We start from the raw sequence: 26,319 nt of genomic DNA, 5'->3' as shown, positions 1-26,319 counted from the left end.
CTTGTGAAGATAAACCACATGGTGACCCACAGAATAAGTCTCAAAAAATGTCAAACAGTTGATACCTTACAAAATATATAGCTTAAAAATATTCTCTGATGCAAAGAAATTAAAGTGGAAAGCAATATATATTAGATACATATAAAATCTGTAAAAGTTTAGATACTTGCAAAAATAATTCTAACTAACCCACAGGTCAAAGAAAAGAAATCTCAAGAGAAATTTTTCAAACCAAATGATAATATTATAAAAATACAATATGCAGAAATTTGAGGAATGGAACTAGTGCAGTGCATTGAGAGAAATTTATGAAATTATCTACATTTTCATCTTAAGACACTAGAAGAATCAGATGAAACTAAATCAGAGTAAATATAAAAACATTTAAGAGACTGGAAATCAAAATAAAAATATTTAATAAGGCAACTAAAAATGAATGAAATAGAAACACATAATGGAGAAAATCACAAAGGAAAAAATTGTTTTTAAAAAAATTGATAAACCACTCACAAAACTAATTAAAGGAAAATAAGAGGAAAAACTATTAACATGAGGAAAGAAATTTGTATTTTATTACAGATCCTACAGACACTAAAAGGAAAATAAGGGATTACTTAAATTTGTGCCGATAAATTTGACAACATAAAAATAGACATATACTTTGTAAAATACAACTTAGCAAAACTAATTTATGAGAAATAGAAAATATCTGCAACTATTAAAAGTATTCACTTGGTAATATTTAAGAGTCCCAAAAAGGTGAAGATTAATAATTTTATGGTAGAAAGTCTGAAAAATATGACCTTAACCAAAAGATTAAGGTTAGTATCACCAGTAAAGATATAATGAGAAAGATAATTCATCTCTATGATATATTTTCACCAAAACTCATAACCCAAATCTAATTATTAGAAAACATCTAACAAACCCAACTTTGGGGTGCATGCTGACCACTTAACCAGTACAGTTAGTTCAGAATTGGATCCTTTAAACAAATAGGATATGCCCCCCCAAAAAAACTGCTAAACTGCAATCTAATTGAAACTGTTTTACCAATGTTAATTTCTAAGATTTGATAAAGGTACCCCAACTACAACAAAGCTAGTGGAGTTGATGGAATTCCAGTTGAGCTATTTCGTATCCTAAAAGATGATTCTGTGAAAGTGCTGCACTCGATATGCCAGCAAATTTGAAAAACTCAGCAGTGGCCACAGGACTGGAAAAGGTCAGTTTTTATTCCAATCTCAAAGAAAGGCAATGCCAAAGAATGTTCAAACTACCACACAATTGCAAACTAGTACAGCTGCTATGGAGAAAAATGGGGAGATTTCTTGAAAAACTGGAAATAGAAGTGCCATATGACCCAGCAATCCCACTTCTGGGCATACACACTGAGGAAACCAGATCTGAAAGAGACACATGCACCCCAATGTTCATCGCAGCACTGTTTATAATAGCCAGGACATGGAAGCAATCTAGATGCCCATCAGCAGACAAATGGATAAGGAAGCTGTGGTACATATACACCATGGAATATTACTCAGCCATTAAAAAGAATTCATTTGAATCAGTTCTAATGAGATGGATTAAACTGGAGCCCATTATACAGAGTGAAGTAAGCCAGAAAGATAAAGACCAATACAGTATACTAACACATATATATGGAATTTAGAAAGATGGTAATGATAACCCTATATGCAAAACAGAAAAAGAGACACAGATGTACAGAACAGACTTTTGGACTCTGTGGGAGAAGGCGAGGGTGGGATGTTTCAAGAGAACAGCATCGAAACATGTATATTATCAAGGGTAAAACAGATCACCAGCCCAGGTTGAATGCATCAGACAAGTGCTCGGGGCTGGTGCACTGGGAAGACCCAGAGGGATGGGGTAGGGAGAGAGGTGGGAGAGGGGATCGGGATGGGGAATACATGTAAATCCATGGCTGATTTATGTCAATGTATGGCAAAAAACACTACAATATTGTAAAGTAATTAGCCTCCAACTAATAAAAATAAATGGGAGGCTTATCCATTGCACTCCGGATGTGCTGACCCCTGCGATTTCCCCAAATGTGGGAAACTCGACTGCATCATTTGTGGTAGTGGGGGACTGCATTCGCGCTTTCCCCTGAAAAAAAAAAAAAGAAATAAAATAAAATAAAATAAAATAAATGGGAAAAAAAAAAATTCTCCAAGCCAGGCTTTAAAAGTACATGAACTGTGAACTTCCAGATGTTCAAGCTGGATTTAGAAAAGACAGGGGAACCAGAGATCAGATTGCCAACGTCTGCTGGATTATCAAAAAAGTGTGAGAGTTCCAGAAAAACATTTATTTCTGCTTTACTGACTATGCCAAAACCTTTGAAAGTGTGGATCACAACAAACCGTGGAAAATTCTGAAAGAGATGGGAATACCAGCTTTTCAAGCTTGGATTCTTAGGAGTTACACATGGCTCAACATAGCTTAGTTGTTAGCCAATAACTGGTAAGAGGATATACTTAAACTCTTTGAGACAATGAAGTTTTAACTCTTTGCTAGTGAATCTGTACACACACTGGGAAATGCTTTCCAACTTCAATCAGTTACAAGTTTACTCTGACTTTGGCATTCTGGTAGGAGAAGTTTCACTTTCAGTCTGGAACAAGTAGATGGTTAAGTCTATCTCAGTCTCTCCTAAGTGCAGGCATAGCTTTGCACATGTGCTCAGTCTTTTAGACCAAGGATTATATAGGCCCATATTAAAAAATATGTCACATTCTGAGATTACATCACATCCTGACCCTTACATTATATTTCCTTTATCTCCTCTGATATATAATATGAAGTAGAAAACATCTTAAATAGTCCCATTTTTTCTTTTCTAATTCATACAAAAAACTGTATGTGTGTATATGTGTATGTATAATATATACTCAGGAAGTATTTTTAAATTATATATATACATATATATATTTAGTGTTGTGGAAAATGATGATCTACTCAACAAATGGACTATAAAAATTTGGATGCCCGCCCCCCTGCAAAAAAAAAAAAGCCTGAAATTAAAAGCCACTTGCTCTTGAGAAGAAAAGCCATGACAAATCTAAACAGTGTATTAAAAAGCAGAGACATCACATTACCAACAAAGGTCCATATAGTCAAACTAGTATTCCTACGTGCAGAATCCCCATGGACAGAGGAGCCTAGTGGGCTACAGTCCACGTGGTCACAAAGAGTCAGACAACTGAGCAACTAAGCACATGGTTTTTCCAGTAGTCATGAATGGATGTGAGAGCTGGACCATAAACAAGGCTAAGCACTGAATAATTGATGCTTTCAAACTGTGCTGCTGGAGAAGACTCTTGAGAGTCCCTTGGACAGCAAGGAAATCAAACCAGTCAATCCTAAAGGAAATCAACCCTGAATGTTCATTGGAAGCACTGATGCTGAAGCTGAAGCTCCAATACTTTGGCCACAGGATACAAAGAGCTGACTCATTGGGAAAGACCTTGATGCTGGGAAAGATGGAAGGCAGAAGAAGGGAACAACAGAGGATGAGATGTTGGATGGCATCACTGACTCAATGGACATGAGTTTGAGAAAACTCTGGGAGATGGTGTGCTGCAGTCCATGGTATCACAAAGAATCGGACACAACTTATAGACTGAACACCAACAATCTAAAAAAGAAAAATGAACCTCTTAGCCCATATACAAAACCTGATTTGGAATATATCACAGAACTAAATTTAAAAATGAAAACTGATTCTTAGACCCATTAAGATTTGTGTTCTAGGACTTCCCCAGTGGTCCAGTGGCTAAGACTCTGTGCTCCCAAAGCATAGGAGCCTGATTGAGGAACTAGATCCCACATGCTGCAACTAAGACCCAATGAAACCAAATTAAAAGAAAATAAAAGATTTGTGTTCTAAGTCTCTTATCCCTCAACCTGAGTAGGCCTGTGACTTTTTTGACCTATATAGGTGTGACTGAAATGATGATTCATGAATTCTGAGAACAGGTCATAAAAAGTGCTGCAGCATCTGCCTTGCTCACTAATTGGAGCACTAACCCATTATATAAGAACCTCAACTACTTTGTGGACGAGATACTAATAAGGAAGGCAAAGCTACATGGAGAGGCAATGTGTTATACTCTCAGATGAGCTCAGCCTTTGCAACATCTCAGGCTTTGTGCCAAGCCTCTATGTGTTTGCAGTCCCTAGTTGTTCAAGGGACCCCTATTCTGTTCTCCCCAGCTGAGGCTCCAAATATTATGGAAAAGAGACATGATACCATCATGATATCATTACTACACCTTGTCTGAATTCCTGTCCCACAGAATCCATGAATATAAAAAAATAGTTTTTCTGATGCCACCATCAAGATAGTTTGTTACCAAGCAATAGATAACTGGAACATATACAGGCACAAACTTCATATTTATTTTTTTTAAAATTCCTATTTAGAAAGTACAAGGCGATTTCTCTTTAATTATACTAACACAAAAGTAAATTGTTGATAACTTCAAATTTTCATAACTTGTTCAAACTGAGTTTTGTGTCATAATAGAATTTTAAACTTATTTAGCAGCACCATTTGCTAAGACAAATTGTTTTAAAATAATTTTCATAAAGCCTGGCAAAACACCATAATATCTTAATTACTTCTTATTTTTTCTCTCAGCCTTAAGAAATTAGTTTTTATAATAGCTGGGAAGTTTTAGGTGTTTTTATTCCTCACTTTATTAATTTAAAAAAATTCTATGATCTTTTAAATCTTTTAAAGAAGTATGAAAATGTTTCCTTATATCCACTCAACTCAACAGAGGAAGGATAAGAATTGTTGACCAATATAATTATTTTTGTAGTTTACAAAGTCCATCCATATGCATTTTTATTTGTTCTTCATAATTTCAATAAAGTGGCTTCTGAGTCAAGAAGGTGGAGTAGAAGGACGTGTGCTCATCTCCTCCTGTGAGAGCACCAAAATTGCAGCCAGGTCTTGAACAACCATTGACAGGAGGGTGCTGGAACCCACCAAAAAAAGACACCCCATGTCCAAAGACAAAGAAGAAGCTGCAACAAGAGATTAGGAGGGGCACAATCATGATAAAATCAAATTCCATACCTGCTAGGTGGGTGACTCACAAACTGGAGAACAATAATACCAAGGACATTCTCCCACTGTTGTGAAAGTTCAGGACCCCACTTCCTAGCCTGGAGACCAGAAAAAGAGACTGGAAATCCCCAGGGAATCTGGCCTTGAAGACCAATGGGATTTGATTATAGGACTTTCAGAGGACTGGGGAAACAGAGACTCCCGTCTTGGAGGGCACAAACAAAACTTTGCACACACCAAGACCCAGAGGAGAGGAACTATGACCCCACAGGAAAACCAAAGCAACCTGAGAAGTATTGGAGGGTCTATTGTGGAGGCATGGGTCAGCAGGGGCTTACCACAGGGATGGGCCTATTGGAAAGTCCCCCTTGGCATAAACCCTCTTGGAGTTCACCATTAACCCTACCATAGAGCTTGTAGATCCCAGAGCTGAGATGCCTCAGGCCAAATAACTACCAGGGAAGGAGTGCAACCCCACTCTTCAGCAGATAATTGGATTAAAGCTTTACTGAGCAAACTGAGCAATGCCCTGCCCACCAGAGAAAGTCCCAAATTTCCCCATTGCTAGTCCTTCCCATCAAGAAGTTAACACAAGTCTTTCAGCTCCATCCATCAGAGGGCAGACAGAAGAAGCAAGAAGAAGCAATCTCACAGGGACTAAAACAAAAACCATATTACAGAAAGTTAATCAGTATGAAAAAGCAGAAAGTTATGTCCCAGATGAAAGGAAAAGATAAAACCCCAGAAAAACAACTAAATGAAGTGGAGACAGGCAACCTCCCAGAAAAACAATTCAGAATAGTGATAATGAAGAAATGAAGATGATTCAGGATCTCAGAAAAAGAATGGGGGCAAAGATTGAAAAGAAATATTTACCAAAGACCAAGAAGAACTAAAGAACAAACAAACAGAGATTAATAATACACTAGAAGGAATCAATAGCAGAATAACTGAGGCAGAAACATGGGTAAATGACATGGAGGACAAAATGGTGGAAAGCACTGGTGCAGAACAGAGTAAAGAAAGAAGAATGAAAAGAAATGAAGACAGCCTAAGAGACCTCTGGGAAAATATTCAATGCATCAACCTTTGCATTGTAGAGATCCCAGAAAGAGAAGAGAGAGAGAAATGACCTGAGAAAATATTTCAAGAGACACTAGCTGAAAACGTCCCTAATGTGGGAAAGGAAATAGTCAACCAAGTCCAGGAAACACTGAGAATCCCAGGCAGGATAAACCCAGGGAGGAACACACTGACACTCATAGTAATCAAACTGACAAAAAGTAAAGACAGAGATAAAATATTAACAGCAATGAGGGGAAAACTACAAATAACATACAAGGCTATCGGCTGATTTCTCAACAGAAACTCTACAAGCCAGAAGGGGATGGCATGATATATTTAAAGTGATGAAAGGGAAGAAACTACAACCAAGAATGTTCTACCCAGCAAGACTCTCCTTCAGATTTGATGGAGGAATCACAAGCTTTTCAGACAAGCAAAAGTTAAGAGAATTCAGCATGCCTGAAACCAGCTTTACAACAAATGTGAAAGGAACTTATCTAGGCAGGAAACACAAGAGAAAAAAAAGACCTACAGAAAATAAACTGAAACAATTAAGAAAACAGTAATAAGATCATACATATTGATAATTACCTTAAATGTAAATGGATTAAATGCACCAACCAAAAGACATAGACTGGCTAGGTGGATTAAAACATGTGCATATATGCACTTCCACTTGCCACAATACTCTGGTTGACGCCCTCAAATTGTATGTAATTATTTTGGCTTGCAATTGTAATGATTTTTTCTTTTTTGTCTGGTGATTGATTGTGAAAACTGATAAACATTTTTTACTATTGTGATTATGCTACTCAATACCATCATATCATGATTAGTCAATACAAAGATAAGAGAACTCAATATCACCAAAACTAGTATCTAATGGAAAAACCTGCTTTCACTCTTTAAAATCCAGATGTCTGTGTGTTAATTTTATATCCTGCAACTTTACTATATTCGTTGATTAGCTGCAGTAATTTTCTAGTAGAGTCTTTAGGGTTTTCTACATAGAGGATCATGTCATCTGCAAACAGTGAGAGTTTTACTTCTTCTTTTCCTATCTGGATTCCTTTTATTTCTTTTTCTGCTCTGATTGCTGTGGCCAATCCAACACTATGTTGAATAGTAGTGGTGAGAGTAGACACCCTTGTCTTGTTCCTGACTTTAAGGGAAATGCTTTCAATTTTTCACCATTGAGGATAATGTTTGCCGTGGGTTTGTCATATATAGCTTTTATTATGTTGAGGTATGTTCCTTCTATGCCTGCTCTCTGGAGAGTTTTAGTCATAAATGAGTGTTGAATTTTGTCAAAGGCTTTTTCTGCATCTATTGAGATAATCATATGGTTTTTATCTTTCAATTTGTTAATGTGGTGTATTACATTGATTTGCAGATATTAAAGAGTTCTTGCATTCCTGGGATAAAGCCCACTTGGTCATGGTGTATGATCTTTTTAATATGTTGTTGGATTCTGTTTGCTAGAATTTTGTTAAGGATTTTTGCATCTATGTTCATCAGTGATATTGGCCTGTAGTTTTCTTTTTTTGTGGCATCCTTGTCTGGTTTTGGTATTAGGGTAATGGTGGCCTCATAGAATGAGTTTGGAAGTTTGCCTTCTTCTGCAATTTTCTGGAAGAGTTTGAGTAAGATAGGTGTTAGCTCTTCTCTAAATTTTTAGTAGAATTCAGCTGTGAAGCCATCTGGTCCTGGGCTTTTGTTTGCTGGAAGATTTCTGATTACAGTTTCGATTTCCGTGCTTGTGATGGGTCTGTTAAGATCTTCTATTTCTTCCTGGTTCCGTTTTGGAAAGTTATACTTTTCTAAGAATTTGTCCATTTCTTCCAAGTTGTCCATTTTATTGGCATAGAGCTGCTGGTAGTAGTCTCTTGTGATCCTTTGTATTTCAAAATTGTCTGTTGTGATCTCTCCATTTTCATTTCTAATTTTGTTGATTTGGTTCTTCTCCCTTTCTTTCTTGATAAGTCTGGCTAACGGTTTGTCAATTTTATTTATCTTTTCAAAAAACCAACTTTTAGCTTTCTTGATTTTTGCTATGGTCTCTTGGGTTTCTTTTGCATTTATTTCTGCCCTAATTTTTAAGATTTCTTTCCTTCTACTAACCCTGGGGTTCTTCATTTTTCCTTCTCTAGTTGCTTTAGGTGTAGAGTTAGGTTATTTATTTGACTTTTTTCTTGTTTCTTGAGGTAAGCCTGTATTGCTATGAACCTTCCCCTTAGCACTGCTTTTGCAGTGTCTCATAGGTTTTGGGTTGTTGTGTATTCATTTTCATTCATTTCTATGCATATTTTTATTTCTTTTCTGATTTCTTCTATGATTTCTTGGTTATTCAGAAGCGTGTTATTTAGCCTCCATATGTTGAATCCCTTGCATTCCTATATGCTAACAATGAGAAAACAGAAAGAGAAATTAAGGGAACAATACCATTCACCATTGCAACAAAAAAAAATAAAATACTTAGGAGTATATCTACCTAAAGAAACAAAAGACCTATACATAGAAAACTATAAAACACTGATGAAAGAAATCAAAGAGGACACAAACAGATGGAGAAATATACCGTGCTCATGGATTGGAAGAATCAATATTGTGAAAATGGTTATACTACCCAAAGCAATCTATAGATTCAATGCAATCCCTATCAGGCTACCAACGGTATTTTTCACAGAACTAGAACAAATAATTTCACAGTTTGTACGGAAATACAAAAAACCTCGAATAGCCAAAGCAATCTTGAGAAAGAAGAATGAAACTGGAGGAATCAACCTGCCTGACTTCAGGCTATACTACAAAGCCACAGTCATCAAAAGAGTATGGTACTGGCACAAAGACAGAAATATAGATCAATGGAACAGAATTGAAAGGCCAGAGATAGATCCACGAACCTATGGACACCTTATCTTCGACAAAGGAGGCAAGGATATACAATGGAAAAAAGACAACCTCTTTAACAAGTGGTACTGGGAAAACTGGTCAACCACTTGTAAAAGAATAAAACTAGAACACTTTCTAACACCATATACAAAAATAAACTCAAAATGGATTAAAGATCTAAATGTAAGACCAGAAACTATAAAACTCCTAGAGGAGAACATAGGCAAAACACTCTCCGACATGAATCACAGCAGGATCCTCTATGACCCACCTCCCAGAATATTGGAAATAAAAGCAAAAATAAACAAATGGGACCTAATTAAACTTAAAAGCTTTTGCACAACAAAGGAAACTATAAGCAAGGTGAAAAGACAGCCCTCAGAATGGGAGAAAATAATAGCAAATGAAGAAACAGACAAAGGATTAATCTCAAAAATATACAAGCAACTCCTGCAGCTCAATTCCAGAAAAATAAATGACCCAATCAAAAAATGGGCCAAAGAACTAAACAGACATTTCTCCAAAGAAGACATACAGATGGCTAACAAACACATGAAAAGTTGCTCAACATCATTCATTATCAGAGAAATGCAAATCAAAACCACAGCGAGGTACCATTACACGCCAGCCAGGATGGCTGCTATCCAAAAGTCTACAAGCAATAAATGCTGGAGAGGGTGTGGAGAAAAGGGAACCCTCTTACACTGTTGGTGGGAATGCAAACTAGTACATCCACTATGGAGAACAGTGTGGAGATTTCTTAAAAAACTGGAAATAGAAGTGCCATATGACCCAGCAATCCTACTCCTGGGCATACACACCAAGGAAACTAGATCTGAAAGAGACACGTGCACCCCAATGTTTATCGCAGCACTGTTTATAATAGCCAGGACATGGAAGCAACCTAGATGCCCATCAGCAGATGAATGGATAAGGAAGTCATGGTATATATACACAATGGAATATTACTCAGCCATTAAAAAGAGTTCATTTGAATCAGTTCTAATGAGATGGATGAAACTGGAGTCCATCACACAGAGTGAAGTAAGCCAGAAAGATAAACACCAATACAGTATACTAACGCATATATATGGAACTTAAAAAGATGGTAACAATAACCCTATATGCAAAACAGAAAAAGAGGCACAGATGTAAAGAACAGACTTTTGGACTCTGTGAGCGAAGGCGAGGATGGGATGTTCTGAGAGAATAGCATTGAAACAAGTATACTATCTATGGTGAAACAGATCACCAGCCCAGGTTGGATGCATGAGACAAGTGCTCGGGGCTGTTGCACTGGGAAGACCCAGAGGGATCGGATGGGAAGGGAGGCAGGAGCGGGGATCGGGATGGGGAATACATGTAAATCCATGGCTGATTCATGTCAATGTATGGCAAAAACCACTACAACATTGTAAAGTAATTAGCCTCCAACTAATAAAAATAAGTGAAAAAAATAAATAAAATCCAGATGTATATCAGAATTATCTTGAAATTTTTTGAAAAATACAAATGCTCAGATGTTGCTTTTTTTCTCCAGAGCTCCAGATGTGTTTCTAATGAGCAGTCATGTTTAGAAACAACTGCACTATATGATGATCTTTTATTTTTATTTAGTTTGATTCACTTTTTCTATTTCATATTCAGTGCTCCTTTTTCATTTAGTTTCTTTTCTCCAGTTTCTTCATCTCTTCTATTTTTTTTTTTTTTTGAGATTCTTTCTCAAGTCTTTATCAAGTATAGTAGAAAAGCTTTTGTGTTTATATATACATAATATGTATAATATATATATTTGAAATTTTATGAATTTTTGCTTAATTAAAAAAATTAAGACATTTGATTTCACTTGTTTGACTTAGTATGAATGAAATGTTAGATTCCCAATTAAAAAATAGATATGCAACAAGAAACAAAGGTTTACTGAATAGCACAGGAAACTATAGTCTATATCTAGTAATAACCTATGATGGAAATTTGGAGAAGGAAATGGCAACCCACTCCAGTATTCTTGTCTGGAGAATCTCCACGGACAGAGGTGTCTGATGGTTTACAGTCCAAGAGGTTGCAAGAGTTGAACACAACTGAGTGATTAAGCACATGACAGAAAATAATTTCAAAAATAATAGATGTGTATTTGTATAACTGACTCGCCTTGCTGTGCAACGGAAACATTGTAAGTCACCTATACTTCAACAAAAATATATATTCAAATAAAGTAAGTAGAGCAAGCATATATTTCCCCATTTTATAGGTGAATAAGCTGAGGTTCAAAATAATTAAACGATATGCCAAGGTGTCAAAACTGTTCACTAAGATAACATTCAATTTTATCTCTCACTAACAACCTTGAGAATATATTTTACAGCAAATTTAATATATTTTACCAACTTTGTTATTGCTTTTGCTACTCTTTTTTTTTAATTCTTGTGTAATGTTGGTCCTTTAATGGACTGGAACCTGGTGGTCCGGAGTCTACGATAAGAAAGTAAGAGAAACAGGCTGATAGAGCTTGTTGGTCCTTTAATGGACCGGAACCTGGCGGTCCGGAGAGTAAGAGAGAGAAAGAGGCTGATATCCCCTGGTTTACGCGGAAAGCCAATAGAGTCGTGTGCTTAGGGCTCGCGCTGCTACACGTGGGCACCAGGCGCCCTCTCAAGTGGGTGAAGGCACAGTGCGCCTTCTCGAGAGGGTCTTAGAAGCCCGGGCAAGAAAGTGAGCTCAGCGGGCCTCCGCGCTCCAAGGAATTAGCCAGAAATAGAAAGAGAGAGAGAGAGAGGGAATAGAAAGAAAGAAAGACACGGGGACCAAAGCTCTGATGGAACAAAGGTGTTTTAATCAACATGGTGTGGGCATATATACTGTCTTACAAGGTGATTATTCTCAGCAAAGATAAAGATTAAAATTCCAGTATTACAAAACATAGACGATCCCTATCAAAGAGAGAGAGAGTTGCAAACAATCACCTTTTACCGTATGGCTCATAAAAAGGAAAAGGGTACTTATCACTGTCATGAGAAATGCCTGGATTCCTCAGCCCCAGGAAAGGCGTGCCTCTCCTCTTAATTCCTGAATATTCAGGAATCAATAAGGGCCAGAGGGTTCCTGACAGATCCAAAACAGCACACAGGAAGCCTCTTGTTAAATGCTTCCTGACAGTGTAAAACTATACAAAGCACTGGTATTTAGAAACAACAATGTACTCACCACAAGATGTGATTTCTAAGGGTTGGAGGTTAACACCCATTGAGTACTACATGCCAGGAAAGGTGTTAAACCAATGCTGTCTCCATTTTGGTAATGACAAAATTCATTACCAAGGACATGTCAAATTTTAGAAATAAAGTAGCACAGAAAGGTTTTGTAATTTACTCAGGATCCCACAGGCAATACGTAAAGTTTGAGTTAATGCCCAAATCTCACCAAATCCAATGGTTTCCTCTTTTTCTATGCCAGAAAGTCCTCCTGAGAGTTACCTGTGTGTCCATTTCACGTGTCAATATAGCCAGGTTTCAGTCCCCAGTTGTTCAACCAATCTCTAACCTAGGTGTTGTTTTGAACATATTTTACAGATACTGTTCAGACCTATAACTAGTTGACTTTAAGTAAGGGAGATTATCCCAGATCATTTTTGTCAGCCTGATTCAAAAAGGTGAAATACAATAAAAGCAGAGCTGAGGTTTCCCTGAAGAAGTAGGAATTCTAATTGTGGACAGCAGCTTTAGCCCATGCTTTAGTGCTCCAGCTTGCCCTTCCTAACAACCCACCCTATGGATTTTGGACTGGCATAGTTAGCACTCACAATTCTGTAAAGCAGATCTTTGAAATAAATTAATATGTATTGCCTACTGATTCTGTTCCTCTGTTTGGACTCTGACTGATCCATACTCAAACACTTAAATGTTCTGGGCTTTTGTTTCATAAAGCTACTCTTTGTACTAGGAAAAAATTCTACCATATGTAAAATAGATAGCCAGTGAGAATTTGTTATGTGACACAGGGAGCTCAGCCCAGTGCTCTGTCCCAGCCTAGGTGGGAGAAGGGAGGGAGGTTTAAGAGGGAGAGCACATATGTATACCTATGGCCAGTTCATATATATGTGTGGCAGAAACCAGCACAACTTTGTAAAGCAATTATCCTCCAATTTTTTTCTTTTTTTTTTTTAAGTAAAAATAAAGGTGGTTCCTTGCTCGGTCAACATTTTTCTAGTCCCAGTTACTGGCCATCTCTCTACAGTATGGGGGGCTTCACTGGTAGATCAGCTGGTAAAGAATCCACCTGTGATGCAGGAGACCCCAGTTCAATTCCTGGGATAAGAATATCCCCTGGAGAAGGGACAGGCTTCTTGGGTTATCCAGTATCCCACTCCAGTATTCTTGGGTTACCTTGGTGGCTGCTAAAGAATCTGCTTGCAATGCAGAGACCTAGGTTTGATCCCTGGGTTGATAAGATCCCCTGGAGAAGGGAAGAGCTACCCACTCCAGTATTCTGGCCTGGAGAATTCCAGGGACTGTATAGTTCACGGGGTCTGCAAAGAGTCAGACAAGACTGAGCAACTTTCACTCGCTTTTTTTTTTTTCTCTACAGTATGTTAATCACCCAAAAGGTGTTACTTGTGTCTTTACAGGATCTTCAGCAGTATCCTGGATGTTTGTGGAATACACTGAAGATCTTATCTGATTTTTATGCAAAAAGAAATAGAAAAACTAGAAGAGCGTAGTATCACTAAAGCCAAGGGAATAAAGCGTTTTAGTAAGAAAATAGTGAAAAGTATCAGTGGAAATTTAGTTCATTTATGATTACAGAGTGAATTCATGATTCCTAAATTCTCCTAACTTTGTCATTCAATTACTCCTCCTGCCACTAATAATTTTAATTGTAAGATATACAAGTTGGAAATTAACAGAAGATCCAGTGAAGGTAAGTAAACTATTGCAAGTTTTTAAAGAGTTGCTAGACTGTCCTCTCTACCCAGCAAGCATGGGCTATTGATATCCCAGGGAAGAAAATTACGTCTAAAGATTTTAGAAATAAGATGAAAAAGGTGAACAGAAAATGTATTCCTTTTTTTTTTTTTAAGGAGTTGTACAGCTAACTCAAATCTTATGAATAAAGTGTGTACCCTAGTTCATGTGTGAGAGCTGCTCAGTTATTTAAAGTTTACTTTTTGGGCTTTGTCTTTACTGGGTAGAGGTTTTTCCCCCCCACCTACCTTGATGCTTCACCTCCAAATAAAGACAGAAAATAAGATTCAGCTAATTAGTTATTACAGATGTCTAAATACCCAATAATGTTTTTCAGATTTTAAAGTTATGAAATTAGTCCATCAGAGTCCCATCAATTGCTCTGTAATAAATGCATAAGATAAGATTCTGCACTAAGTGTAGGCTACCACAACTAGTAAGCACATCATACAATATTTATACAATTTTCTAATGCCAGAAATATAACAAATCTCCCCAGACGGACCTCTAAAATTATAATGCAATTCACTGTGAAAGTTTCCAAATCCTAAAGTTGCTTTCAAGCATAGTTTTGTGCTGCCAGCTGAGTCACTCATTTTTGAGCTGTCTCTTATAAAATGTTTCTTTTTTCCTGTTTCTGATCCTCTACCTCGCTGGGCAGCCTCAAGCCTGGCAGGATTCTTTAGTCTCAAACTAATTGGCAAAAATCCTCCCAGGAAGATGGATTTCCAGCACTTTAACATCTCAGACTATGTCTGTGATCGCACCTATATAAGGCTGTTGGACATAAGTGACTCAAAGTTCAGTTTGTCAAATGGCATAATTAATGTGAAACTTGATTTTATTGTTTTATTTTTCCTAGAGCTCCCCTGGTGCTTGCATATTAACATTAGAGTGAATTTCATTATTTTTCTGAGTTTATTATTATGTTCAGAACACTTAATCTTTTTTATACATTCAGACTAGAATACCATTCTTTTATTTTCCAAATTGTTCTTACAGAGATTATGTACTCTCAAAGTCATATTAAATCCTAGAGCAACGGATAAAGTTTAGATTTTTGCTAATTAATTCAATTTGCTTATTCATATTTGCTCTAGCTACATTTTTTTCACTTCCCCTTCTTTTCATTCCATGCTTGATGACACCTCTCTAAAAAGAAATTAGCTCAAAGAAATTAAAAACAAGCATGTTTATGTCAAAATAAATGCCCTGATATTTATGTGTAGATGATCCTGCCCTCCTCATCCCATATCATTGGCTAGTATGCAAATCATGCAAAACACCTCATAGTTTTGAGGGATTTAGAGGTTCTCAGGTGCAAAGTATAATTGCAGATAAATAATAATGCTCTCCTATCACATATCAGTCTGAGTGCAACCAAGACTGACTGAGGATCTTGACCTTATGATCTCAACTGTTTTTAATGTCCTCTCAGAACTTATTTATTAGCCTCTCTTTAGTTTTCTACTATCTTTTTTAATAGAACACGATTTTATTTCCCACTTAAAAAGAATTTCAAAGTGATGTCATATGTAATTACAAATCTGTATCTGATATAAATCAGATCTGTAGCTAAATGTATTATACCAAGCAATCAATGAGTCGATGCTGCTAGCTTTGGTAAAGCGCCCAAAGTGATATGTCTTCCAAAACAAAACAAAGTCTTGTTTCCATGAAACTTATTTGTAGAATATGAATACCAAAAATAAAATCCCTGAAAACAATGAACCCATTATTTTATAATAAATGAACTGCAACTTTAACAAAGTTTCTCAAAACACACTTTGAGGAAATTTAACAGATGCTCAATCTTCAAAAATCTCATTTTATACATTGTAAATCTTTGATAGTGACTTACAAATAATAGAACAGAAAACTTATTTAACATTAAGTTGGTATTAATTTATCTTAACATATTAGAGTTTGAAGTTTTCAAGCTATATAATAGAGTAAATGAATTTCAGATTTCAGATAGGAAGCCTCCAAATAAAATGTTATTTTGTTTTAGTTAATAAAGTTATATTTAAAGTTTAAATATAGAGAGAAACTATAGCACTCAAGGCCTATAAAATAAATCAGGTCCATTCAGTTGCCCAGTCATGTCCAACTCTTTGTGACCACATGGACTGCAGCATGCCAGGCCTCCCTGTCCGTTACCAACACCCAGAGCTTGCTCAAACTCATGTCCATTGAGTCAGTGATGCCATCCAACCATCTCATCCTCCATCATCCTCTTCTCCTTCTGCCTTCAATCTTTCCCAGGTTCAGGGTCTTTTCCAATGACTTAGTTCTTCGCATCAGGTGACCAAAGTATTGGAGCTTCAGCTTCAGCATCAGTCTTTCCAATGAACATTCAGGACTGGTTTCCTTTAGGACTGACTATTTGATCTCCTTGCTGTCCAAGGGACTCTCAAGGGTCTCTCCAACACCACAGTTCAAAAACATCGATTCTTTGGCACTCAGCTTTCTTTATGGTCCAGCTCTCACACCTATAACTGACTACTGGAAAAACCATAGCTTTGACAACACAGACCTTTGTCTACAAAGTAATATCTCTACTTTTTAATAGGCTGTCTAGTTTTGGCATAGCTTTTCTTCCAAAATACAAGTGTGTTTTAATTTCATGGCTGCAGTTACCATCTACAGTGATTTTGGAGCCCAAGAAAATAGTCACTCATTGTTTCCATTGTTTCCCCATCTATTTGCCGTGAAGTAATGAGACTGGATGCCATGATCTTAGTTTTTTGGAAGATGAGTTTTAAGCCAGCTTTTTCACTCTCCTTTTTCACTTTCATTGAGAGGCTCTTTAGTTTCTCATTGCTTTCTGCCATAAGGGTGGTGTCATCTGCATATCTGAGGTTATTGATAATTCTCCCTGCAATCTTAATTCCAGCTTGTGCTTCATCCAGTCCAGCATTTCACATGATGTACTCTGCATATAAATTACATAAGCAAGGTGACAATATACAGCCTTGACGTACTCCTTTCTCAATTTGGAGTCAGTCCATTGTTCCATGTCTGGTTCTAACTGCTGCTTCTTGACCTACATACAGATCTCTCAGGAGGCAGGTAAGGTGGTCTGCTAGTCCCATCTCTTTAAGAATTTTCCACATTTTGTTGTAGTCCACACAGTCAAAAGCTTTAGTGTAGTCAGTGAAGCAGAAGTAGATATTTTTCTGGAATTCTCTTGCTTTTTCTATGATCCATCAGACGTTGACAATTTGATCTCTGCTTCCTCTGCCTTTTCTAAATCCAGCTTTTACATCTGGCAATTCTCAGTTCATATACTGTTGAAATCTAACTTGGAGAATTTTGAGCAGTAATTTGCTAGCGTGTGAGATGAGTGCAATTATGCGGTAGTTTGAACATTCTTTGGCTTTGCCTTTCTTTGGGATTGAAATGAAAACTGATTTTTCCAGTCCTGTGGCCACTGCTGAGTTTTGCACATTTGCTGTGGAAAGTTTTTTTGTTCTTTTGTTTTTTGTTTTTATTGAGTATAGCACTTTCACAGCATCATCATTTAGGATTTGTAATAGCTCAGCTGGAATTCCATCACCTCCAATAGCTTACTTCATAGTGATGCTTCCTAAGGCCCACTCCACTTCATATTCCAGGATGTCTGGCTCTAGGAGAGTGGTCACACCATCGTGGTTATCTGGGTCATGAAGATCTTTTTTTGTACAGTTCTTCTGTGTATTATTGCCACCTCTTCTTAAAATCTTCTGTTTCTGTTAGGTCCATACCATTTCTACCCTTTACTGTGTCCATCTTTGCATGAAATGTTCACTTGCTATCTCTGTTTCTTGAGGAGATCTCTAGTCTTTCCAGTTCTATTGTTTTCCTCTATTTCTTTGCCCTGGTCACTTAGGAAGGCTTTCTTATCTCTCCTTACTGTTATTTGGAACTCTGCATTCAGATGGATATAGCTTTCCTTTGCTCCCTTGCCTTTCATGTCTCTTCTTTTCTCAGCTATTTGTAAGGCCTCCTCAGATAGCCATTTTGCCTTTTTGCATTTCTTCTTCTTGGAAATGGTTTTAATCACCACCTCCTGTAAAATGTTACAAAACCCCGCCCATAGTTCTTCAGGCATTCTATCAGATCTAATCTCTTGAACCTGTTTGCCACTTCCAGTGTATAACCCTAAATGATTTGATTTAGGTCACACCTGAATGGCCTAGTGGTTTTCCCTACTTTCTTCAATTTAAGTCTGAATTTTGCAATGAGTTCATGATCTGAGCCACATCAGCTCCTGGTCTTGTTTTTGCTGACTGTATAGAGCTTCTCCATCTTTGGCTGCAAAAAATATAGTCAATCTGATTTCGGTATTGACCATCTGGTGATGCCCATGTGTAGAATCATTTCTGGTGTTGTTGCTATGACCAGTGAGTTCTCTTGCCAAAACTCTATTAGCCTTTGCTCTGCTTCATTTTTTACTTCAAGACCAAACTTGCCTGTTACTCCAGGTATCTCTTGACTTCCTGCTTTTGCATTCCAGTACACTATAATGAAAAGGATATCCTTTTTCGTGTTAGTTCTATAAGGTCTTGTAAGTCTTCATACAGCTATCAACTTCAACTTCTTCAGCATTAGTGGTTGGAGCATAGATTTGGATTACTGTGATATTGAATGGTTTTCCTTGGAAACAAACAGAGATCATTCTACTATTTTTGAGATTGCACCCAACTACTGAATTTTGGATTCTTTTATTGACTATGAGGGCTACTCCATTTCTTCTAAAGGATTCCTGCCCACAGTAGTAGATATCATGGTTGTCTAAATTAAATTCACCCATTCCAGTCCATTTTAGTTCACTGATTCCTAAAATGTCAATGTCCATCCTTGCCATACCCTGTTTGACCACTTCCAATTTATTTTGATTCATGGACCTAACATTCCAAGTTCCTATGCAATATTGTTCTTTACAGCATCAGGTTTTATTTCCATTACCAGTCACACCTACAACTGGGCATTGATTTAGCTTTGGCTCAGCCTCTTCATTCTTTCTGAAGTTATTTATCCACTCTTCTCCAGTAGCATATTGGGCACCTGCCAACCTGGTGAGTTCATCTTTCACTGTCATGTCTTTTTGCCTTCTCATACTGTTCATGAAGTTCTCAAGGGAAAAATACTGAAGTTGTTTGCCATTCCCTTCTCCAGTGGACCACATTTTATCAGAAATCTCTACTATGACCCATTCATCTTGGATGGCCCTTCACGACATGGCTCATAGTTTCATGGAGTTAGACCAGGCTGTGATCCAAGTGATCAGTTTGGTTTCTTTTAGGGCTTCAAAATCACTTTCAACTGTATACACTTCTGTACAATAAACATGCAAATGTAAATGTATATATCTGGCTAAATATAATTAAGTTATTATGAATTCTTATAGCAAAAGTCTGTTTCATATCTGCTTTCCAAAGATTGGTTGAAAGTGGTTGGTCACTCAGTCATGTCTCTTTGCAACACTGTAGATGATAGTTTGTGCTCATGGAATTCTCCAGGCAAGGATATTGGAGTGGGTAGATGTTCCCTTTTTAGGGGAATCTTCCCAACACACGGATCAAGCCCAGGTCTCCTGCATTGCAGGCAGATTCTTTACCCTCTGAGCCACCAGGGAAGTCCCTAAAGACTGGCTGCATTTGTGCAAAATCTGGGCTTCCCAAGTTTCACTAGTGGTACAGAAAATGCCTGCCATTGTAGGAGACATAGGAGACGTGGGTTCGATCCCTGGGTAGGGAAGATCCCCTGGAGGGTGCTTGGCAATCCATTCCAGTATTCTTGCCTGAAGAATTCCATGGACAGAGACTGGCAGGCTACAACCCATGGTGTTGCAAAAAGTCATACACAACTGAAGAGACTTAACACACACACTTGCACAATTAATCCACATAATTTTATAATAACATCACTATTCCTAATTTGAGTAAAGGCAATAAGAAAGAAGGAAAACAAATTTCTGTCATGGAAATATACCAATTTGCAGCTAGAGATGCCTCCTGTTTGTTGTAATTTAGATATATCTGGAAAATGCTAGTAAATATTGGCTATTGCCTAACTATGATTTTATTCAAAGTAATATATCATGAAAAATGAAGAGATCATTTCACAATAAGACTTTACTGGTGTAACTGTGAAGCAAACATTATCAATCATTCACTCTGGGCTTAGGTCATTAGAAAGAAGAACAAAATCATTGAACTATTGTTGCTTGAGATAACACTGCTTGAAATTAAGGGAGAGCTACTTTTTTTCATTTTTGTCATTTTCAGGAAGCAAAGCTATTTGAACAAAACACATTTTTAAAAGCTGATCATGCAGCAAAGCACTACTATAATTTTAAAATTTCCATTCACTAATATTCTGTGGGTATGATATCTTATATTCAATACTAAAGGCTGGTGGTCCAAGAAAAGCAAAAATCATCCCTGTTCCCTTTGACATTGTAGCTCATTCATTGCTTCATGAGGTTTAACCAAAGCCCTACTCTCACCCTATAGCTTAATTTTAAAAATCAAATTGCATCACAGTAACTTTATAAAACACTTAGTCAATAGATGAGGTTTATCCATTTCTCAATGAAGAAAGGAAATTTTAGTAAGAAAACAAGAGTTTGATATTTGTATCTATTGATAGTTGCACGGCAAATACCTCTGGCAAGAAAATCCACCCCTAAAGCTCATGTTGCTCACTTCCCAAGCCCTTGGGTATACAGCACAAGAGGATGAAAAATGATGATGGTTTATATTGGTGAGTTTTATTCAAATTGCTCCTTATACCTTTGCTCTCACCTCCTGAGGAGAAACACTACTAACAAGAAAACCAGGTTGAAAGCTAAGAATCTTGGCTTTAATTGAAATTATATATGTGGTTACTACAGAGTTAACACACAATTGGTGATGAGGGGGTATACAGTGTTTGACTAAAATAGACCAAAACCCAGAAGTGGTTTCAGGGTTGAAGAAACAAAGATTTATTTCCTAAGGATATGAGTCTTTAACTCTGGGAACTTGTCCTAACATTTAATTTAGTCATATCATTGGTGATCTAATTCCATATTTCCTTAATACCTGTGAGTATGCATTCTAATAAATGAACTTCTTCTGCAATGCAACCTGGAAGTAGATATGGAAGTAAAGGATCAATGGACAATATTAAATATAAGGGACTCCAGAACAATCATTCCTTACTGAAGTAATCCAATTCCTTGACTTTAAAAAATATTGCTGATCACCAGCCCAGAAGTTACATTGCTTTTATTTCTATAAGTGATATTTTGGTCATTGACAGTGCTTCTGATAAAACTTGTACACTGTTACTTATAAATCATCTGATAACTGAGCTTAAAGTTAGTATCCGATTAACATCACAGCAATACTATGAGAACAAGAAGCCATTGAGTTGTTCTTATATTCTCCTGGCAGAAAGAAGCCAGATGTTGAAAGCCAAGTCTTCAGAGGACCTTGTTCATCCCAGTGAACCATGCTGCAGTAGCTCCAAACAGGAATTTAAAGACGTGACAATTAACTAATTAATGTTGGACATTCAACATCTCCTAATTAATCTTATCTATCCTCTTCTTAATCATCTAAAGCAACAACAAACTAAGTAAAAAAAAGAAGAAGAAGATAAAAAGACAGTTGATGATCACAATATTAACCGACTTTAAAAGGCACATAGTCATTTGAGAAAAATGAAAATGTGAGAATTTAGCCATGGCTTAATGGGTTAAAAATCTGCCTGCAATACAGGAGATGCAGGCAAACGCCATTTCAGTCCCCAGGTTGGGAAGACCCCCTGGACGAGGGCATGGCAAGCCATTCCAGTATTCTTGCCTGGAGAATCCCATGGACAGAAGAAGCTGATGGGCTACAGTCCATGGGGTCACAAAAGGTCGAACACGACAGAAGCAACTGAGCATACACGCATGCAAGACCAGACTAGTCGGTGACCCAGAGAAGAACATGAGAAAGACCATCAAGGGGAAGCTGAATTTCCAAAGGAAATCTGGTGTCAGAAGAGTGAGCATTATTTTCTGTTTGTCAGAATATGTAACATTTATATATTCATTTGGATTTCTTCCGGAGCAGAACACTAGCAATGGGATATCCTCGGGCTAGGTTTTATCCTCCTTTTATTTTACCTCAAATGACTGTACTGGAAGGTAAGCAATTTTGAGGGGTGAACAGACTGAGTTTAAATTCAAGTCCTTCTTTGTATCCATCCTCTCAAACAAATTTTACCTCCAGTTTTATTTAGCTTTATGAAATGATGTATTTAATGTACACTTCACAGAGTTGTTTGTAAGGATTAAACAAGATAACTTGTATTAAGTATTGAGCACTTGCTTGATAATCTACATTCTGCTTCCACAATTTAAAATTAATATTAAAGTTATAGTGCCAAAAATAGCAGTATTTGTATTTGCATGCCAATATTCCCTCAGTTCAGTTCAGTTCAGTTCAGTCGCTCAGTCATGTCCAGCTCTTTGTGACCCCACAGACTGCAGTACGTCAGGCCTCCCTGTCCATTGCCAACTCCTGGCGTTTACTCAAACTCATGTCCATTGAGTCGATGATGTCATCCAACCATCTCATCCTCTGTTATCCCCTTCTCTTCCTGCCTTCAATCTTTCCCAGCATCAGGGTCTTTTCAAATGAGTCAGTTCTTCACATCAGGTGGCCAAAGTATTGGAGTTTCAGCTTCAGCATCAGTCCTTCAAATAAACATTCAGGACTGATTTCCTTTAGGATGGACTGGTTGGATCTCCTTGCAGTCCAAGGGACACTCAAGAGTCTTCTCCAACACCACAGTTCAAAAGCATCAATTCTTTGGTGCTCAGCTTCCTTTATGGTCCAATTCTCACATTCATACATGGCTACTGGAAAAACTACAATTCCACTTCTGGGTATATATTCAAAAGAGACAAAAAACCATCTTAAAGAGATATCTGCACCCCTACATTCACTGCAGAACTATTCACAGTAGTCAAGACATAGAAGCAATCTAAATATCCATGGAGAGATAAACAGATAAAAACAATATGATGTATAGACACAGACATAGATAAAGATATATACAACAGAATATTTTTTAGCCATGATAAGTAAGGAAATCTTGCCATTTGCAATTACATGGATGATTGTGAGAACATTATTGTAACAAAAATAAATCTGATATAGAAAGACAAATATTGTATAATTTCACTTATATGTGTAAGTTTTAAAAGTTGAACTCATAAGAGCAAAGAATAGACTGGTCATTTTCAGGGGCTGTAGAGTCAGGAAAATGGGGAGATGTGAGCCAAAACTTGCAAACTTTCAATTAAAGTTTAATAAAGTCTGGATATGTAATGTACAGTATGGTGATTATAATTATGAACACTTTATTGTATACTTGAAATTTGCTAAGAGAATAGAATTTAAGTATCTCTATAGCAAAAATAAAGTAACTATGGGGTAATGGATGTGGTAACTAACTTTACTGTGGTAATTGTTTATATATAGTCTTTGAATTTTACATTTTAAACTTACAGAACATTGTCAATTACACCTTGATAAATTTGGAGGAAAAATGGATAATATCTTATAATTAAATTAACTCCATGGCTTAATATACACCTGAGTGAAAATTGATACCCCATTTGTAACAGACTCAATTCATTTATCATTCAGCTTTGGTCAGCTACATCTGGCTCACTGGTAAAGAATTTATCTGCCAAGACAGGAGATGTAGGTTTAGTCCCAGGACTAAGAAGATTCCCTGGAGAAGAAAATGGCAACCTATTCCAGTATTCTTTCCTGGGAAATCCCATGGACAGAGGAGCCTTGCAGGCTACAGTCCATGGGATCACAAAGAGTAGGACCTGACTTAGTGACTGAACAGGAACAATAACCTGCTCCGTAGGCGTTGGCTACTTGATCAAAGGTGGGTCCTTGCCACTATCATCTTGTCTTCATTGCTGCCACCCCAGCTTGTTCAGGGCTCTCTACAATGCACATAAGTTAATGCACTCCCTGTAAGGTTATTCACTAAGTTCTTACTATACAAGTGGTCTATGTTCTCCTTACATCATAAAAATTCATTTTCCCACCATCACATCCAGCTTCTTAATTATGAAACACTGACTTAAGAGTAGGAAACACCTCATGTGTTCATTTGCTATCATATTCCTTCCTTTAAAACATATTATCATTTTTAAATCTTTGATTATTGTAAAAATATTTATGGTGGTGGTTTATTTGCTAAGTCATGTCCAACTCATGTGACCCCATGGACTGTAGTCTGCCAGGCTCCTCTGTGCATGAGATTTAGCAAGAATACTGGAGTGGGTTGCCATTTCCTTTCCCAAAGGATCTTCCCAACCCAGGGATCAAACCCAGTTCTCCTGCATTGCAAGCAGATTCTTTACTGACTAAGCCACCAGGGAAGCCAAAAGTATAATAAAACTATTTCATTTTTTTTTTTTTACACTTTTGCTTTTTCCTAATTCTTTAACACCACTACATTTGTAGCTTCAGAAATATCTGAAAATCCTGAGAACAGGCACAATAGCATTAAAAGGTTTCAAGAAGCTATGTAATGAATAGATGTGCAGTGAAATTTCAAAAAATGTGCACTGACATTTTAGGAGAAGACCAAATTGTATTTTTTAAATACAATAACTAAGGAATATTAAATAATCTGAATCTCGTTCTGCTTCCCTCACACTTGAACTTCTTTCTCATTATCTGAAGTGAATTGTTTTGTGAACTTTTGTCAGGTTCATTCAAGCTCTCTAATGTTTTACTGATGTTTTGATTCAATGTAGCAGATATTTGATCTTTTCTTACAGTTTCAAACATCTATTTCAGCCACATGGGACTTGTGTTCATTACTTTTTCCAGAATATGCTTGTATTTGGGTAGTAAAAAAGCAGGTATTCATTCTTGATCATCTCATTAAAGAGAAGGGCAGAGATGATTTAAATTATAGCTAATCCCAGTGCTAATTTTATAAAGTAGTTTAATAATTATAGTCAAGCATAAATGAAGATGGTTTTCCATGAATTTTCTTCAAGCGAAATGACCAGGTTCTGCATGATCTGACCTTACTTGCCTTAACCAACCCATTTCAAGGCATCCCCCTCACTTCCCTCTGCATTCTTTAAAGATACTGTGTGTCTTCCCACCCGAAGGCCCTGGGGCATGTTTTTACTTCTGCCAGAATGTTTTCTACTCCCTCTCCTTTCACATATTAATCCTTTCTCCTCCTTCAAAACTCTAACCAAAACATCACTTTCTCACTGTCGTCTTTCTCCAGCTGTATATCAGGTTGTGAAGAGAAGCAGAATCAATGTGAATAAAGAAAGATTTATTTTAAGGAATTGGGTCACACAATAGTGGGGGATGCCTGCGCCAAAATTTGCAAGACAGGTCAGCAGACTAGAAACCCAAAGAAGGGTCGATGTTGTGGTATTGAGTTCAAAACCAACCTGGAGGCAGAATTCTCTCTTCCTTGGGGTCCCCAGGGCTTCCCTAGGGGCTTGGATGATAAGGAATCTGCCTGCAATGCAGGAGACCTGGGTTCAATCCCTGGGTTGGGAAGATCCCCTAGAGAAGGGAGCAGCTACCCACTCCAGTATTCTGTCCTGGAAAATTCCATGCACTCTATAGTCCATAGGGTCTCAAAGAGTCGGACATGACTGAGTGACTTTCACTTGGGGTCCCCAGGCCTTTCCTTTGAAAGCTTTTGTCAACAACAAATTGGCACTTATCAAGACCATTGCCAGTGACTGAACAACAGAGGCATTTGCCATCTGTCTCATGGACATTGAACCCCATGTTACTATAGCTGTTGACCTTCAACAACCCCTGAGGGAGGTCAGGGTGGAGTGAGGCCCTCTGTGCTCCAGGGAATCTGGGGGGAGAGGTCTTTAGATAGCTGGATGTTTTTAGGAACAGATTTTATGATTTAAATCCTTGCATCTCTTCATATCTAGAGAAGCACTAAATCCCTTCATAGTGACATCAGATCCACATGACTAACAAAAACCCTTTTGTAAAATGAGTGCTTCATGGTTTTGAACTCCCCCTTCACCAAAACCTTATATATGATCTTCCCCCACTGCTGCTCTGGAGCAGTCTCTCAGAGCTATCTGAGATGCTGCCTCCTGGGCTGCAGTCCTCACTTTGCCCCAAATAAAGCTTAACTCACAACTCTCAAGTTATACATCTTTTAGTTGACACTTTCAACTGACTAGATGGGCCCCACTCATATGTGGAAGAGGTAATCTGCTTTACTCAAATCTACTGACTTAAA

General features: G+C 37.4%; 1 pseudogene; it reads left to right on the top strand.

Annotated features, from left to right (window-relative positions):
• Nucleotides 1–1,990: 1,990 nt before the first annotated feature.
• LOC122439074 lies at nt 1,991–2,133 on the top strand (annotated as a pseudogene).
• The last annotated feature ends 24,186 nt before the right edge of the window (nt 2,134–26,319 follow it).

The sequence above is a fragment of the Cervus canadensis genome, chromosome 3, assembly GCF_019320065.1.
Source record: "Cervus canadensis isolate Bull #8, Minnesota chromosome 3, ASM1932006v1, whole genome shotgun sequence".
Lineage (NCBI taxonomy): Eukaryota > Metazoa > Chordata > Mammalia > Artiodactyla > Cervidae > Cervus > Cervus canadensis.
The sequence above is the reverse complement of the archived record's forward strand: the minus strand, read 5'-3'. Positions and strand labels throughout refer to the sequence as shown.